We start from the raw sequence: 16,318 nt of genomic DNA on the forward strand, positions 1-16,318 counted from the left end.
ATGTGAAGAGTTCCTGGTCGAAATCCTCGAGCTCGAATTCTTGTCGACCTGGGCAACCAAAAGGAGGTTAATTCGGTCAAAAGCATGGAATCCTGACCGAAATGAAAGAAAAATCCTGGTCGAAAAAAGTTCCTTCTCAAAATATGCCGAAATTCGACCAGGATTCTTGCTCGAACCCATCCTCCTCAAAATCCCTTCGACTAGGGCTAAATGAAGGATAATTCGACCAGGATCCTGGTCGAATGGGATTCCTGGTCGAAATCTGTATAAAAATATATATATGTATATAGGAAAAATCCTGGCTGAAATTCGTCCAGGTTTCTTGCTCGAACCCATCCTCCTCGAAATGCCTTCGACTAGGGCTGAATGAAGGATAATTCGACCAGGATCTTGATCGAATGGGATTCCTGGTCGAAATCTGTATAAAAAAAAAGAAAGGAAAAGAAAAGAGGGAAAAGGTGGAAGAAAAAGAGGAAAATTTCTGGAAAATTAAAGAAAATAAAGGAAATTCCTTAAAATATTTTCTGAAAAATGTTAATATTTTCATAAATAAGGAATAAATCCAGAAAATTAAGGATAAATCCCAGAAATTAAGGGAAAAAAATCAGAAAATTAAGGATAAATCCCAGAAATTAAGGGAAAAATTCCAGAATTAAGGGAAAAATCCGGAAAAATTAAGGAAAAATCCCAGAATTAAGGGAAAAATTCCTGAAAATTAAGATAATTCCTGAATAAAAGGAATAAAAGTAAATCGTTGTAAATGTGTAGGTCGCTCCACACTATACGCAAAAACGATACCATGTAAGGGAACAAATGAACTTAACTTCTGTGAAACCTAGTCTCTGTTTCCCAAAAGTTGGGGGGCAAATTATAGGGATAAATAAATCCTGATTGTGTAATTAAATATTACATTGATTATACAAGGTGTGGGCTGCTAGGCCCAATAAGAAGATGTATGATATTCAGACCAAAAAGGTTAACATGTTGATCAGGCCTGATGGACCAGATCAGGCCTGATGGAACAAAGAAGGCCCAAAACCCTTATTATTTATTAATTTCGTAATTAATTAATAAGGGAAAAAAATAGCTATTAAGATAAGTCCTAGTGGGGATATAAATCCTTGTAGATTGGCCTCCAAGGAACCTCATAGGATAAGGAATCAGCTTCCTACTTCCTAGGACTCCTAAGTCCATCCTAATTCAGAGACTTGACCATCAAGTCTCCTATACCAAGTCCAATTCAAGGACTTCCAACATCAATATAAGGGGCCTCACCCCACAAATCAGAACTACGTTTTTTGGCTTGATTCTCTAATTCACAAAGATACGTAGGCATCTCATAAAGGCAGAGTTAAGCTACGAAACACGAGAGCAGCCATTAAAGGCCTTGAGCTCACGTTCCTTAGTATTAAATACAGCAATTATATATATTAGTTTTTAATCCATAACAGCTACTAAGCCTAAAGACCTGGAAACGACCAGGATGAAACGCGCCAAGAAGGTCTTCAAGGACCCGTGCCTTGGGGATCGTATCCCAGAGTTCTTTCTCCAGGCGAAGGAGAAGACGATGAGGGGCCCAGCCAACCCTTACGTACAAAACAGAAACCAGGGGCTTTCTTCCAACCTGCCTGGGGAATACGGGGGAAGGACTCGATTGTGGGCAACACAGCACTTGCCAAAGAATGGTCTATGCATTCCATTTCCCCTGTAGATTATCATGACCTTGTCCTTCAACAGGACTTGGAGGCCAACGAGCTTTTCAGAGCTCAGGCCTTGACGACGGTATGTCTTTTTCTTTTGGTATCCATAACTTTCTATCGTAATTTTTCTTGTTTCTCACTTTTTCTTTATCTCTTGTAGGCGAACATCCACTTTCAAGGGGCAATTCACCAAGCCAAGGCTTGGAAAGTTGGCCTAGAAGACACAAACAAGAAGCTGGAGGAGGTTAACCAGCGGATAGAGGCTCTTCAAGCCCAACTTGCCTCCTCAACTTCCGATCTTGAAACGGCCCAGGATGAGATTGTTATTCTCAAGGCCCAGAAGGACAAGGCCTTTGACGGCTGGATGGATACTCAAGAATTCAAGGACTTAATGGTAGAGCACGATGCCCTCCTTCATCCAGTCAGCTATAAGGAAGGCTGGGACGCTGCTGTGGAGGCTATCCAGGACGAGTTTCCTGAGGTTCTTGAACAATCTTCCTTCCCTTGCCCTGTGTAAGTCCCTGTACTTGGTGGTGTTGCAGATAAGCTCGCTGATCTTATTAAGGATGGCATTTCAGTGTCCTCGATCAAAGCGTCATCAGGAAGCCAGGGTCAAGGCCAAAAAAGGAGGGAGCCCGAATCTAGCTCTAAAGAGGAGGAATCTTCTTCTGAGGAAGAGGCCGAGCCCTGTATTAAGAAGGCGAGGGTGGAAGAGCCTCCAAAACCAGCGTCCCCTAAGGCATCTAAGTCATCCGAGGGTAGTTCTGAGGAGACCTCGGTGGAGACTTCTGAAGAAACTTCCGAGGGGCCAACTCAGGAGACATCTGAGGAGACTTCAGATAGCGGTTTCGAAGAATCTGAGCCTTCTAAGGCCTAACTCTCTTGCCTTATGTACTTTTCTTTTCTTCAGTCATTTTTGAATTTTATAATCGACTTTGGATGTTTTGATTTGTTTTGTCTAAGTATTGTCATAGTTTTTCCGAACTCAAATTTATGATTTGGTTTTGCCCTTATAATACAACAATTCAGCAGGCTAAATCGAACTGATTACTTTTCATTATGACTTGGTATTCTCTATACCTTACATAAGATGGGTTCAACCCTGATAAAACCTAAACATATCTTCTATCAAATATAAAAAATCCTAAGCAAGCAAAGCTTCAAGGTGCTTTTAAACCTACTTGTCATTCTGACAAGTGAGAATTGTGTTTTAACTGTTTTACACATAGTATACCTTCAGGTTTTATGCATGCCAAGTTCTCGGGACTTTAAAACCATCCATAGTCTCAAGCTTGTAGGTTCCTCTACCCTGAACACTCTTGACCTTGTATGGCCCTTCCCAATTTGGGACAAGTTTCCCTTTCTACCCTATACCAGAAGCTTCCACCTTCCTCAAGACTAAGTCACCCTGTTTGAAGAACCTTTCCTTAACCCTTAGGTTGTAGTAGAACGAAGCCTTTTTTCTGATATTCCACTATCTTCGCATGTGCCTCATCTCGCACTTCATCAATTAGATCCAGGGCTAACCTTTGCCCTTCCTCATTTTCCTCAGTATTGAAAGCTTGAATCCTGGGGGAGGAATGTGATATCTCTACAGGAACAACTGCTTTTTGCCCCATATGCTAACATGAAGGGAGTTGCTCCAATCGTGACTCTACAGGTAGTTCTATAGGCCCATAATAGTAGGAGTATTTCATCCACCCAGTTATACCTCGACTTCTCGATCCTCTTCTTTAGTCCATCCAGGATTATTCGATTCGCCACTTCCGCTTGCCCATTGGCTTGCGGGTTAGCCATAGAGGTGAATCATAATTCAATTTCATTCTCCTCACAATACTTCTTGAATTCCTCATTGTTGAACTGTGTTCCATTGTCAATGACTAGGATACGGGGAATTCCAAACCGGCACATAATATTTTTCCACAAGAATTGTGCAACCTGCTTAGTTGTGATTTTGGCCAAAGGCTTGGCTTCAATCCACTTAGTAATATAATCAATGGTTAAAATCAGATACTTCATTTTTGTCGTGGCCATGGGGAAAGGCCCAAGTATATCCATTCCCCATATAGTAAAGGGGATAGGTGAGTTGATGGAGGTCAGCATCTTGGGGGGTTGTCTAATGACAGGTGCATGCTTCTGACAGCGGTCACACTTCTTCACATACTCTTTGGCATCATCCATTATTTCTGGCCAATAGAAGCCTAAACGGGTTATCTTATGAGCTAGTGCTCTACCCCCAAGTGTTGCCCACAGATACCTTCATGTACTTCTTTAAGAGCCAAGCGTGCCTCATCGGGCCTGAGACACCTTAAGTAAGGAACCACATAAGATCTTTTATACAAAATCCTATATATCAAAGAGTATCTTAGTGCTCGAACAACCAACTTCCGTGCTTCAGTAACATCATTTGGCAACCAACCGGTTTGAATATGAGTCTTAATGGGATCTATCTATGATGTCCCCAGACCTATAGGAGCTACAAGCTTAACATCAATGCTCCGTGTCTTCAGAATACAGAAGTATACACTTCCTGAACTTTCCTCTATCTCAGATGAAGCAAACTTCGATAATACATCTGCCTTAGCATTTTCCTCCCTCGGAATGTGCTCAATATGGCATTCATCGAATTGGGTCATCACAGCCCTTACTAGGCGGACATACTTAAGCATCGTATCATCCCTTGCCACAAACTCTCCCTTAACCTAAGATATGACCAACTTCGAGTCTCCACAGACCTTCAAGTTCTTGACTCTCAGTGTCCTTGCTAGGCCGAGACCAGCTATCAAAGCTTCATATTATGCCTCATTGTTTGTGGTCGGGAAGTCTAACTTCATGTTGTACTCAATCAAGAACCCATCAGGGCTTTGTAAAACCCAACCTACTCCACTTGAATTTGTTTTTGATGCTCCATCAAAATAGAGAACCCAATATTCTTTCTTCTTATTATCCTTTTCTTTGTCCCCCTTATTAACTTCCTTGTCTTGAGGTATGGTATCTTCCTGCCCCCCGACTTCTTGGTTGGGTATGGTACATTCCACCACGATGTCAGCTAATGCCTGGGCTTTTATTTCCATTCTTGGTTTATACTGGATGTCGAATTCTCCCAGCTCTATTGCCCACTTGATCAACCTCCCACTAGCCTTGTGACTGTTAATGATATTTCTCAGGGGTTGATTTGTTAGCACCTCAATTTTATGAGCCTGGAAGTAAGGACGCGGCTTTCTCGAAGCCATTACCAAGGCTAAAGCAAACTTCTCAATGGTTGAATAATTCAACTCAGCTCCATGCAGAATTTTACTGATATAGTACACGGGTTTCTGGATTTTCAGTTTCTCCTTAACCAATACAGCGCTTAAGGCACGCTCTGAAACGGAAAAATATAAGTATAAAACTTCATTCGAAGCTGGCTTGGCTAGCAATGGGGCCTGAGCCATATATTTCTTTAATTCCTCGAATGCCTCCGGGCTCTCTTCACTCCATACAAAATCCTTAACCTTCTTTAAGGACTTGAAGAACGACAAACACTTGTCTCCAGACTTGGAGATGAATCATCCCAACGCAACAACCCTTCCAGTGAGCTTTTGAACATCTTTGATAGTTTTTGGTGGCTCCATGTCCAGGATTGCCTTTATTTTATCGGGATTGGCCTCGATTCCTCTCTTGGAGACCATCAATCCCAAAAACTTTCCAGACCCTACTCCGAAAGCACACTTCGTAGGATTTAACATCATCTTATGGTATCTCAGGACCTCAAAAGCTTCCCTCAAATGGGTTATATGGTTAGTCTTCACTAGAATCTTGACTAACATGTCATCAACATAGACTTCCATGGTCTTGCCAATAAGATCCTTAAAAATTTTATTTACCAACCTTTGATAGGTGGCTCCTGTGTTCTTGAGACCAAATGCCATAACAAGATAACAATAAACACCAAAGTTAGTGATGAATGATACCTTTGGGATATCGATCTTGTGCATCTTGATCTGATTGTATCCACTAAATCCATCCATGAAGCTCAGCATCTCATGTCCAGCAGTGGCATCTATCAAAGTATCTATCCTTGGCAACGGGAAACAATCCTTAGGGCATGCGTCATTCAGATCAGTGAAGTCCACACACATCCTCCATTTTCCATTGGCCTTCTTCACCATTACAGGGTTTGCTAACCATTCTGGAAATTATATCTCCTTAATGAAACCAGCATCTAAGAGCTTCTCTACTTCCTGTCTTATAGCTTCTTGCCTCTCTAGGGCAAAACTTCTTTTCTTTTGCTTCACCGTCTTTCGACTCGGATCCACAATCAGCTTGTGAGTAATTATTTCCGGGTCTATGCCTGGCATATCAGCTACCGACCATGCAAACACATCACTATTTTCTTGCAAAAATTTCACCAACTTCCCTCTAAGGGGCTCCTCTAGTGTGGCTCCAACGAAAGTCACTTTCTCAGGGTCCTCAGGAGCTAAAGGAATCGAAATGAAGTCTTCAGCTGGCTTCCCTATTTTCTCGTCATTCTCTCGAATATCCAGATCTTCAATAGGCAGAACTTGCCCCCCAACTCCATCTGCCCTCAATGAGGCCACATAACAACTTCTAGCCATTTTTTGATCTCCCTTCTCCTCTCCAATCCCATTCCGGGTGGGAAACTTCATAACTTAATGGTAGGAAGAAGGGACTGCCTTGAAGGCATGTATCCCTGTTCTCCCCATGATAGCATTGTAAGTTGAACTAGCCTTTACCACCACAAAGTCCAACATTTGTGTTGCTTGCCTTGGTTTATGTCCTATGGTTGTTGGCAACTTGATTATCCCTTCTACGGGGCACTCCACACCCGCAAATCCATATATCGGTATGTCAGTTGGGGTCAATTGGGAGTCATTATAACCCATCCTTAAAAAGATGTCATGGAGCAAGATATCCACTGAAGCACCATTATCCACAAGGACCCTCTTAACAAGGCTGTTTCCTATTATAGGTGTTATGACCAACGGGTCGTCATGAGGAAATTTCACACCCTCTAGGTCAGAATCATCAAAAGTCATTGTTACTCCTGTCCTGGCCCTCTTCGGGGCTTCCCCAACGATATGCTTAACCTCCCTGGCGTATGCTTTCCTGGAGTTCTTGGATAATCCAGCAGTAGTTGGTCCTCCAAAGATTGTGTTTATTACAGGCCCTCAGGGTCGTGGTTCTCCAAAGATCGTATTTATCACCGGTCCCCTAGGCTGGGGATTCCTCCCCTGATCGTCTTGGTCCCTCCTACGATCTTCAAAGTTCTTTCTCTCATTGTTATTCCTATCTCTTCCTTCCCCAGTGTACTTGTTCAATCTTCCTTTCCGAATGAGGAACTCTATTTCATCTTTCAGTTGCCTACACTCATCGGTATCATGACCAACATCCTTGTGAAATCTACAATATTTGCTCTTGTCTAGCTTGGCAGGATCTGCCTTCAAGGGTTTAGGCCAACGAATATCTTGGTCTTTCTCGATTTTCATCAAGATCTGGCTTCTAGGAGCATTCAGCTTAGTGTATTCAGCGAACTTTTGCCCAGGTCCTCCCTTCTTAGGGGTAGAATCAGGATTTTGCTCAGTTCTAGGATACTTGTCCTTAGCGATATACTCCAGATCAGTTTTCCGCTTCTTGCCTCCAGCGGGCTCGTTGCTCACTATGGTATTCCTCATTCTCTCTTCCACCTTGATGTACTTCCTGGCCCTATCTTGAAGCTGCAACATGCTCTCAGGGGGGACGCTTGGCCAAGGACATCTTGAAGAACTCATCCCTAGTTCCCTATTGCAATGCTATCATGGCTACCTTATCATCAAGGTCCGGGACTTTTAAAGCTTCCTTCGTGAAATGATTTAGGTAGTCTCTCAAGGATTCCTTCGCTCCCTGCACAATACTCATGAGAGATGCTGAACTTTTCTCATGCACTCTCCCGCTAATGAATTGCTTAATAAAAGCCTGACTTAATTCTCTGAAGGACCCAATAGAGTTCGGGGGCAAGCAACTATACCATCTTTGAGCCATACCCAGCAGGGTTTGAGAAAAGGCCCGACACTTAATAGCATCATTCACGGGTTGCAACAACAGTGCATTGGAGAAGGTCCTAACATGATTAGCGGGATCTCTCGTGCCATCATAAGCTTTGGTAGTGGGCATCTTGAACTTCCTTGAGATATGGGCATTCATTATCTCTTCAGTGAATGGTGGGGTGGGATCATCAGGATCTCCAAGGGGAAGAAGATTGCTTGGATCAACTCTTGGGGCTACAACCCTTCTTTGTGTCGGACCATCCAGGTCTATGATTGGAGGAGGATTTCTCCACCTAGGTGGTAATGGGGGCATGGGAACCTGGTGCACCTCCAAGTCATGCTTCAGCCTTTGAATCTCAGCCTCATGTGCCTTGATTCTCTCCTGCACTTCTTGGGGATTCACCCATTGGGTGCTCCTAGGATGTTGGTTACCATCAGCCATCGGCTCTTTGCTAGCACGTCTCCTTCTCGGGGCCACATCATCATCCGAAGATTCGGAGTATCTCTCAGTATAAGGACCAGAAAATTCCTAATCTTCCGGGATAGGAGCCAAACCTTGTATGTAGGGGTGATTGCCCCCTACTTCACTCCGTCCAGCATGTCCACTTCCTCCAATCTCGGGGTAAAGGAGCATCCCATATGGGGGGTTAGTGGTCATAATAGTTGAATACTCATACCCAATGGGTCGAGAATTCACAGGTGCATATAGTTATTGAAGTTGGGGATTCGTACCTTGAGGAACCGGGGGAATCGTCCCTTGAGGTTGAGGTTCAGTTGCCTATATCTGGGATCCTCCTTGAGTGACGATATAGGTTGAATGTGGAAGCACCTCCATGGTTGAAGAAATTGTTTGGGTTGACCCCGCGGGTGTTCCTCCTTCAAGGACGCTGCTTGTTCTCCGTGTTCTCACCATGGTTGTTGTTGTGCTTTCCCACAGACGGCGCCAAATGTTATGGATAAAAAATGTAAGGTATTAACTGTTATATTTATTACTAAGGTTCGGGAGCTCAAGGCCTTTAATGGCTCCTCTCATGTTTCATAGCTTAACTCTGCCTTTACGAGATGCCTACGTATCTCTGTGAATTAGAGAATCAAGCCAAAAAACATAGTTCTGATTTGTAGGGTGAGGCCCCTTATATAGATATTGGGAGTCCTTGAATTGGACTTGGGTTAGGAGACTTGGTGGTCAAGTCTCTGAATTAGAATGGAATTTGGAGTCCTAAGAAGTAGGAAGCTGATTCCTTATCCCACCAGGTTCCTTGGAGGTCAATCTACAAGGATTTATTCCTCCACTAGGACTCATCCTATCAGCTGACTTATCCCTTATTAATTAATAACGAATTTAATTAACATTCAGGATTTTGGGCCTTCTTTGTTCTATCAGGCCTGATCTGGTCCATAAGGCCTGATCAATGTGTTAACATTTTTAGTCTGAATGTCATACATCTTCTTATTGGGCCTTGTGGCCCAAATCATGTATAATTAATGCAATATTAATTACGTAATTAGGACTTATTTTTCCCTATCAATTTCCTAACACCCGTTTATTCATTTTGTGCCTGAATTTTGTTCTCTGGATTTCATTTCCTTCAGAAATATCAGCTTTGAAATCTTTTTAGTTTTATTCATTTGATTGTGGATTCCTTTAATATTCTTTTATTCTGACTGAGATGAACAACCCTAACTATAGGGGACAAAAGGTATACCTATTTGTGTGATAGGATTTGGATGGGATGCCATAACTTATGTGTGTTGTGACTACAAGGAGATTAACAACCTTTAGTAGTGTCCAAGTTTGGGCACGCAATACCAAGTTCATTTGATCATATTGATCTCTCAGTTATTCTTTTATTTCAACAACTTTTTCTCAAATTCAAATTTTGGTCCCGTTATGGTATCAAATTCTTTTCTTTTTGAAATTACATGATTTTATCATCCCAAACATTCGAAGGTATGCCAATCAAGTTAAGCTGAGTTATCCTGGTCAAGTCAAAGCAGGGTTATGTGATGGGATTACCAAGAGCAACAGTGGACTAGGATGCGGTTAAAATAACAGTGGCATATACCGAAGTCAATCTGTTTCTTTACTTCTCTCTCTATTTATCTCTCTCTCTTTCTTTTTCTTTCTCTTTATCTTTCTCTCGATTAATAAAAGTGATCCTATTGAGAAGTTGGTCAAATCAACAGTGCGAAGTGAAGCTCCCTTAATTATCGGGTCATACAAGGAATCCAAGTTTATCTGAGTTTTGAGAAAAGTTGCGTATGTAAGATTAGGAAGTTGGTTAGAAGACCCTTAGTGCTTTCTTCTTCTGATTCCGAAGATGGAATCCTTATAAGGGGGTAGATTGTATTATCCCATATTTTGAAATATTATTATTATTTTTATTTGGAATCGTTTATGTGATTTTATGTGAATTTTAGTGAATTATCTGGTAATTGGAGTTGATGTTTTGGATATTTATATATGATATTCTTTGAGTATTCTAATTTTTATATGTGTATAATAGAATATAGATAATTGTGATATTTTTGATAATTTTTGGACTATTATATGAATTCATAATGTTTTGTGGATTTATTAATTATTTTCTGAATAATTACAAAACTATTTTTGTAAAGCTGGGAATCGTCCAACTTCAACCGTTTCTGCGTTTTTCTAATACGAAACTCATCAAAAAACTCCTTCCTAACCTAATCTGGATATTTTGAACATTTTTCGTGTTTTAACTTTTTCAATCCAGATTACGGTTTGACCTGTACGTGTCCTGGCGTACAATTTTCTATACGATAATCGTTTTGATAAATCAACAAAACCCGTATTCTCGAAAGGCGGGATATTTTCATATAAAGTGTTTTATAAGAAGCTCGGTTTTAATAATTATTCAAATAGAGTTGATAATTATCCAAAACAGATCATTTTTACAGTTACTTAGCGGCTAAGTAATCTATTTTCGGATCCGATATGATCCAATAGGATACTCGTTACATGTTTAAACTGTATTTATATGAATCGATCCGTAATTTGGACGCGTGTTTATTTGCATCTTTATCCAGTTACTCGTTTTATCTCATTTTATGTGTGTTGGAATGTATTTTATGCGTTTTCGGGATTTACTGTTAATTTAGGAATCGTTTCTGTTTTTCAAAATAAACGGACCGAGACCCCATTTCGGGACGTCAAAGCCCATAAAATTCGTGTTTTTATTTTTATAAAATGAATCGTATTTTAAATACCCCGTATTTCTGTATTTTTGAATTATTCGCAATTTTTGGGAAATTTTGACATTAATTTTGTATTTTATTACTTTTAAAAATTATTTCCCGTAATTATTATTTTGGGGCTTAAGTATTTTAATTAGGGGAATAAAAACACCCTTAACTAATTTTGGGGATATAATTTTTGGTTTAATATAAATAGCAGATTATAACATTTTATTTTATTTTTATTTTCATTTTATTTTCAGAAATTCAAGAACATAGCCTTTGGGGGTGAAATTTTCAACATAAACTTTGATTCATGATTTTGATTGATTCCGGGAACCAAATCAAGCATTCTACATATCAAATTATTCCTTGTTTCAAGCTCTATCCATCCATACCAATTTCATGATCTGAGGGTAAGTATAATGAAAAATCAATTTTTAGTTCATGTTCTTGAATTTTGATTCTGAAATATGATGATTGTTGATTGATTTTGATGTTATAGATAGATTTAAAATGATCTAGAGAGTCGATTTGAGTACTTGGTTGAGTTGTTTTAGTTCGAAATTGATTAATCCAAGTTTGGAGTTTTAGTTTGTTTCAAATCGATATTTCTTGATTAATATGATGTTCTTGATGATTTTGATAATGGGGAGTAGTTTCTAATTGCTCTAGGCTTTGTTTTCATACTGAAATCTTCACTTTTGGGTTCGAATTGATTGGAATTCGTGTTTGCCAGTTGTTCACCGGAGTTGGGCTCGGATTTTGGCCGGGAAATCGATTCTGGTGATGGTTGAATGATGCAAGGATTCTGGTTGTGTGTAGGAGATGATGGGGAGTTTTTTTTTTGGCGTCAAAACGATCATAAACAGCTCGAGTTTGGCCGTTGTTGTGGGTCCCTGAAACCGGAGGGGAGCTCGCCGGTTTCTGGGTAATTTCCCAGTTTCCGGCCGAGTTCTTCACGAACTCCGGCCACCGGCCCCCACCGCCCTTTGATTCAGTAAGGAAGAAGACAAGGATACATGACTTGTTTCTGTATTATTCTTTTCTTTTTAAATCAAAATTCATTTTATTTTCTAAAAAATCATTTCTTTTAATTACAATTTTTTTTAATTATTATTTGTAAATTTTTTAAAATCATTTAGTTATTTATTTTCAATTCCAAAAATTATTTTCTTTTATTATTTTCAAAAATCCATAAATTTTTATTCATTTAAATTGATTATTTATTTTGATAATTAATCAGTTTATTTTGATAATTTGTATTAATTTTATTTTAATTCCAAAAATTAGGGAAAATCATTTTTAATTCTGATTTTTCCTAAATAATGATTTAAAAATTATTTTTAGCTTTTAAAAATATTTTTATTTAAAAATCAATTAATATTATTATTAATCGATTTATTCTTATTTTATTTGTAATAAATAAACCGTTCGTCCGTTTAATACGAAACGAACGCGTATAGACTCAAAAAAATATTATGCTTTCAATAAAAATACTTTCGAGACCCAAATCCTTTTGTTTTAAAAAGTTGCTTGTTTTACGAATCATTCTAGGTCGATTATTGATCAATAAATCATATTTTTGACCCGATTTCAGTTTTAAACGTTCCAAGTCGAATGTTTTGACAAACCGAGTTATGTGATATGTGAGTTATATGTGCTATGTAAATTACGTACGTACGTGGGTCATAAGTCTTGTATTTTGCTGTTTTCTTTATGTGTGGGCTATCGTATGGGTAGACAATAGGGTTTTGATGCGCGGTTCGTCAAGTTATTATCGTTTAGACGATTAAAAGGTTATTTTCTAATTATAGATATGAGTCTTTCAAGACGATAGAGACCTTATGGAATGGATGAAGACTAGAATTGAATAGTATGGAATATTGGGTTATAGCAAGCCAACGGATTAGTAGAATAAAGATGGTGATGCCATGAGATGTCAGAATGAGGGATTGTGTTATTGCTAGTGTGACTAACTGCTAAAAACCAAAGGCAAGTATCTCTATCATCCCTTATTGTTCAAGTGATATTTATTTTGAATCTTATCATGCAAGTATTACTTTCCCTATTCTCAGTTCAGAATAGATAAATGTTTTACATATCGCTGAATTAAATGATTCTGTTTATGCAAGTACTCTTCTGCAATTCTATGTTCAGAATAGCTAAGTGATTTTACTTATCAAATTACTGGATTTATAAATATTTTGGATTTTGAGAAAAACAATTTGGTTTCGAGTATTCCTCCCCAAGTAAATGGGGGAATAAAATTATTTCGGGTGTCGATTATTATGACCACTTTTCAATAAACGGTTTTAAGATTGGATCAATGCGTAAGTGACCGGGGCGGACGGTCCAGCTGAGGCCTATTTCTAAGTGTCATATGAAATATTATGACACAATTTATGCCACGGGTAGATATATTGCCTTTATATTTGAGTACTCGTGTTTTGGGGACATGTTTCTATTAATCATGACCTTATGCTATCACACGGGCTGATCAGCATGTGATAGTACGTCCCTTGGTGAATAATCCCAATCTAAATTATTATATTGTTTTTGATAATCATAGAATAAATGATTTATCAACTGTTTCTGTTTTGGATTAAAGGTGAAATGTAATTTTGATTCTGTCCCTGCTCGGTTTTGAATAAATTTTATGATTATTCCCTAATCATTGTTTCATATTATTATTGTTTATGATATTTCCGTAAACACTGTTTTACGAGTTTTATCCTTGTCAAGATTCAAGGTATTGCTGAAGCATTTCGCTAGAAAATATCAAAAAGAGTTTTGAATATAGTGAGAAATAATTATCCGATTCTTTAATAAATTTATGTTTCAGCAATTATGATTTTAAAATGTTCTGCGCTATTGCAGATGTCAGTTTTATATCAAAATGACCCTATATATGCCATAATGAACTTGCTGAGCATTTCTTTCGCTCGTACTTGTCTGTTTTCAAATTTAACCTCCAGTGAGGATTAACTTGTGTTGTTAAGCCGCGTAATTCAAGGAAGCAAAGAAGAAGCTTTTGGATGGTGGTTGGTCCAGGGTTTGCGAACTAGTGTAAGTTCTATTGTGTAAAGTTGTTTATATTATATTATATTATAGTTGTGTATTGTATTTGGGCCTAGTATACTTCTTTTCGAAGTTATACTAGCGGGTTAAGTTTTAAGGTTTGGAATTATTGAAAAGAATTTTAAAAGAAAGAGAAAATTTATTTGTGGAATTTGGAAATCTTGTTTCTAGAACTGTAACCTTAAAAGATCTTACATTAGTTTGGGGTCATAAATGATAAATATCTTTCGCTGGCGTTTGTAAATTGATTAAACAGGTTATTTTGGGTTGAGGTTTTAAAATGACGACCAAATCCTCTGACCCCGGATTTGGGGGCGTTATAGGTTAGTATCAGAGCTGAGGTTATAGTAAACTGGAAATGAGAGTGTGTAGGGGTGTGTATAGCTATGTGAGGACGTTTGAGCTCATATCGAGTTCTTGTTTGACTATTGGATATAGTACCAACGAGTAAATTAAGATAGGTGCATTCGTTTGAGATGGTTGTGCTGAGCTGGATGGAACTCCTAGAAGTTGCAAACTTCTATGGTGGAATCTTCCAAGGCTACTACGATTTGACGATGATGAAAATTATCGATATCCTTGGAACATGAAGAAGTGTCTAGAATCAGATGGCGAGTCAACTGAAAAGTTCAAACTGAAGATAAGTATTAAGATCTTGACAATACCTTCTCTTTTATAATTTCTTTTGACATCTCTCAAAAAGAAGTGTCAGTTAGAGGATATATTCTTTAACACCCGTTTATTCATTTTGTGCCAGAATTTTGTTCTCTGAATTTCATTTCCTTCAGAAATATCAGCTTTGAAATCTTTTCAGTTTTATTCATTTGATTTTGGATTCCTTTGATGTTCTTTTATTCTGACTGAGATAAACAACCCTAACTATAGGGGACACAAAGTATACATGTTTGTGTGATAGAAGTTGGATGGGACGTCATCACTTGTGTGTGTTGTCCTAGTTTGGGCACACAATACTAAGTTCATTTGATCATTTGATCTCCCAGTTATTCTTTTATTTCAACAATACTTTTTCTTAAATTTAGATTTTGGTCCCATTATGGTATCAAATTCTTTTTTTTTGAAATTCCATGATTTTATCATCCCAAACATTCGAAGGTATGCCAATCAAGTTAAGTTGAGTTATCCTGGTCAAGTCAAAGCAGGGTTATGTGATGGGATTACCAAGAGCAACAGTGGACTGCGATGCGGTTAAAATAACAGTGGCATATACCGAAGTCAATCTGTTTCTTTACTTCTCTCTCTATTTATCTCTCTCTCTTTCTTTTTCTTTCTCTTTATCTTTCTCTCTATTCTTCTTTCTCTCGATCAGTAAAAGTGATCCCATTGAGAAGTTGGTCAAATCAACAGTGCGAAGTGAAGCTCCCTTAATTATCGGGTCATACAAGGAATCCAAGTTTATCTGAGTTTTGAGAAAAGTTGCGTATGTAAGATTAGGAAGTTGGTTAGAAGACCTTTAGTGCTTTCTTCTGCTGATTCCGAAGACTGAATCCTTATAAGGGGGTAGATTGTAATATCCCATATTTTGAAATATTATTATTATTATTATTATTTTGAATTGTTTATGTGATTTTATGTAAATTTTAGTGAATTATCTGGTAATTGGAGTTGATGTTTAGGATATTTATATATGATATTCTTTTAGTATTCTAATTTTTATATGTGCATAATAGAATATAGATAATTGTGATATTTTTTGGTAATTTTTGGAGTATTATATGAATTCATAATGTTTTGTGGATTTATTAATTATTTTTTGAATAATTACAAAACTATTTTTGTAAAGCCGGGAATCATCCAAGTTTAACCGATTCTGCATTTTTATAATCCGAAACTCGTCATAAAACTCCTTCCTAACCTAATCTGGATATTATGAACATTTTTCGTGTTTTAACTTTTTCAATCTGCATTACAGTTTGACCTTTACGTGTCCCGACCTACAATTTTCGATACGATAATTGTTTTGATAAATCAACAAAACCCGTATTCTCGAAAGGCAGGATATTTTCATATAAAGTGTTTTATAAGAAGCCCTGTTTTAATAATTATTCAAATCGGGTTGATAATTATCCAAAACGTATCGTTTTAACAGTTACTTAGTGGCTAAGTAATCTATTTTCGGATTCGATATGATCCAATGGGATACTCGTTACGTGTTTAAACTGTATTTATATGAATCGATCCGTAATTTGGATGCGTGTTTTTTTGCGTCTTTATTGAGTTACACGTTTTATCTCATTTTATGTGTGTTGGAATGTATTTTATGCGTTTTCGGGATTTTTTTGTTAATTTAGG

This window comes from Apium graveolens, chromosome 6, assembly GCF_009905375.1.
Source record: "Apium graveolens cultivar Ventura chromosome 6, ASM990537v1, whole genome shotgun sequence".
Taxonomy (NCBI): Eukaryota; Viridiplantae; Streptophyta; class Magnoliopsida; order Apiales; family Apiaceae; genus Apium; species Apium graveolens.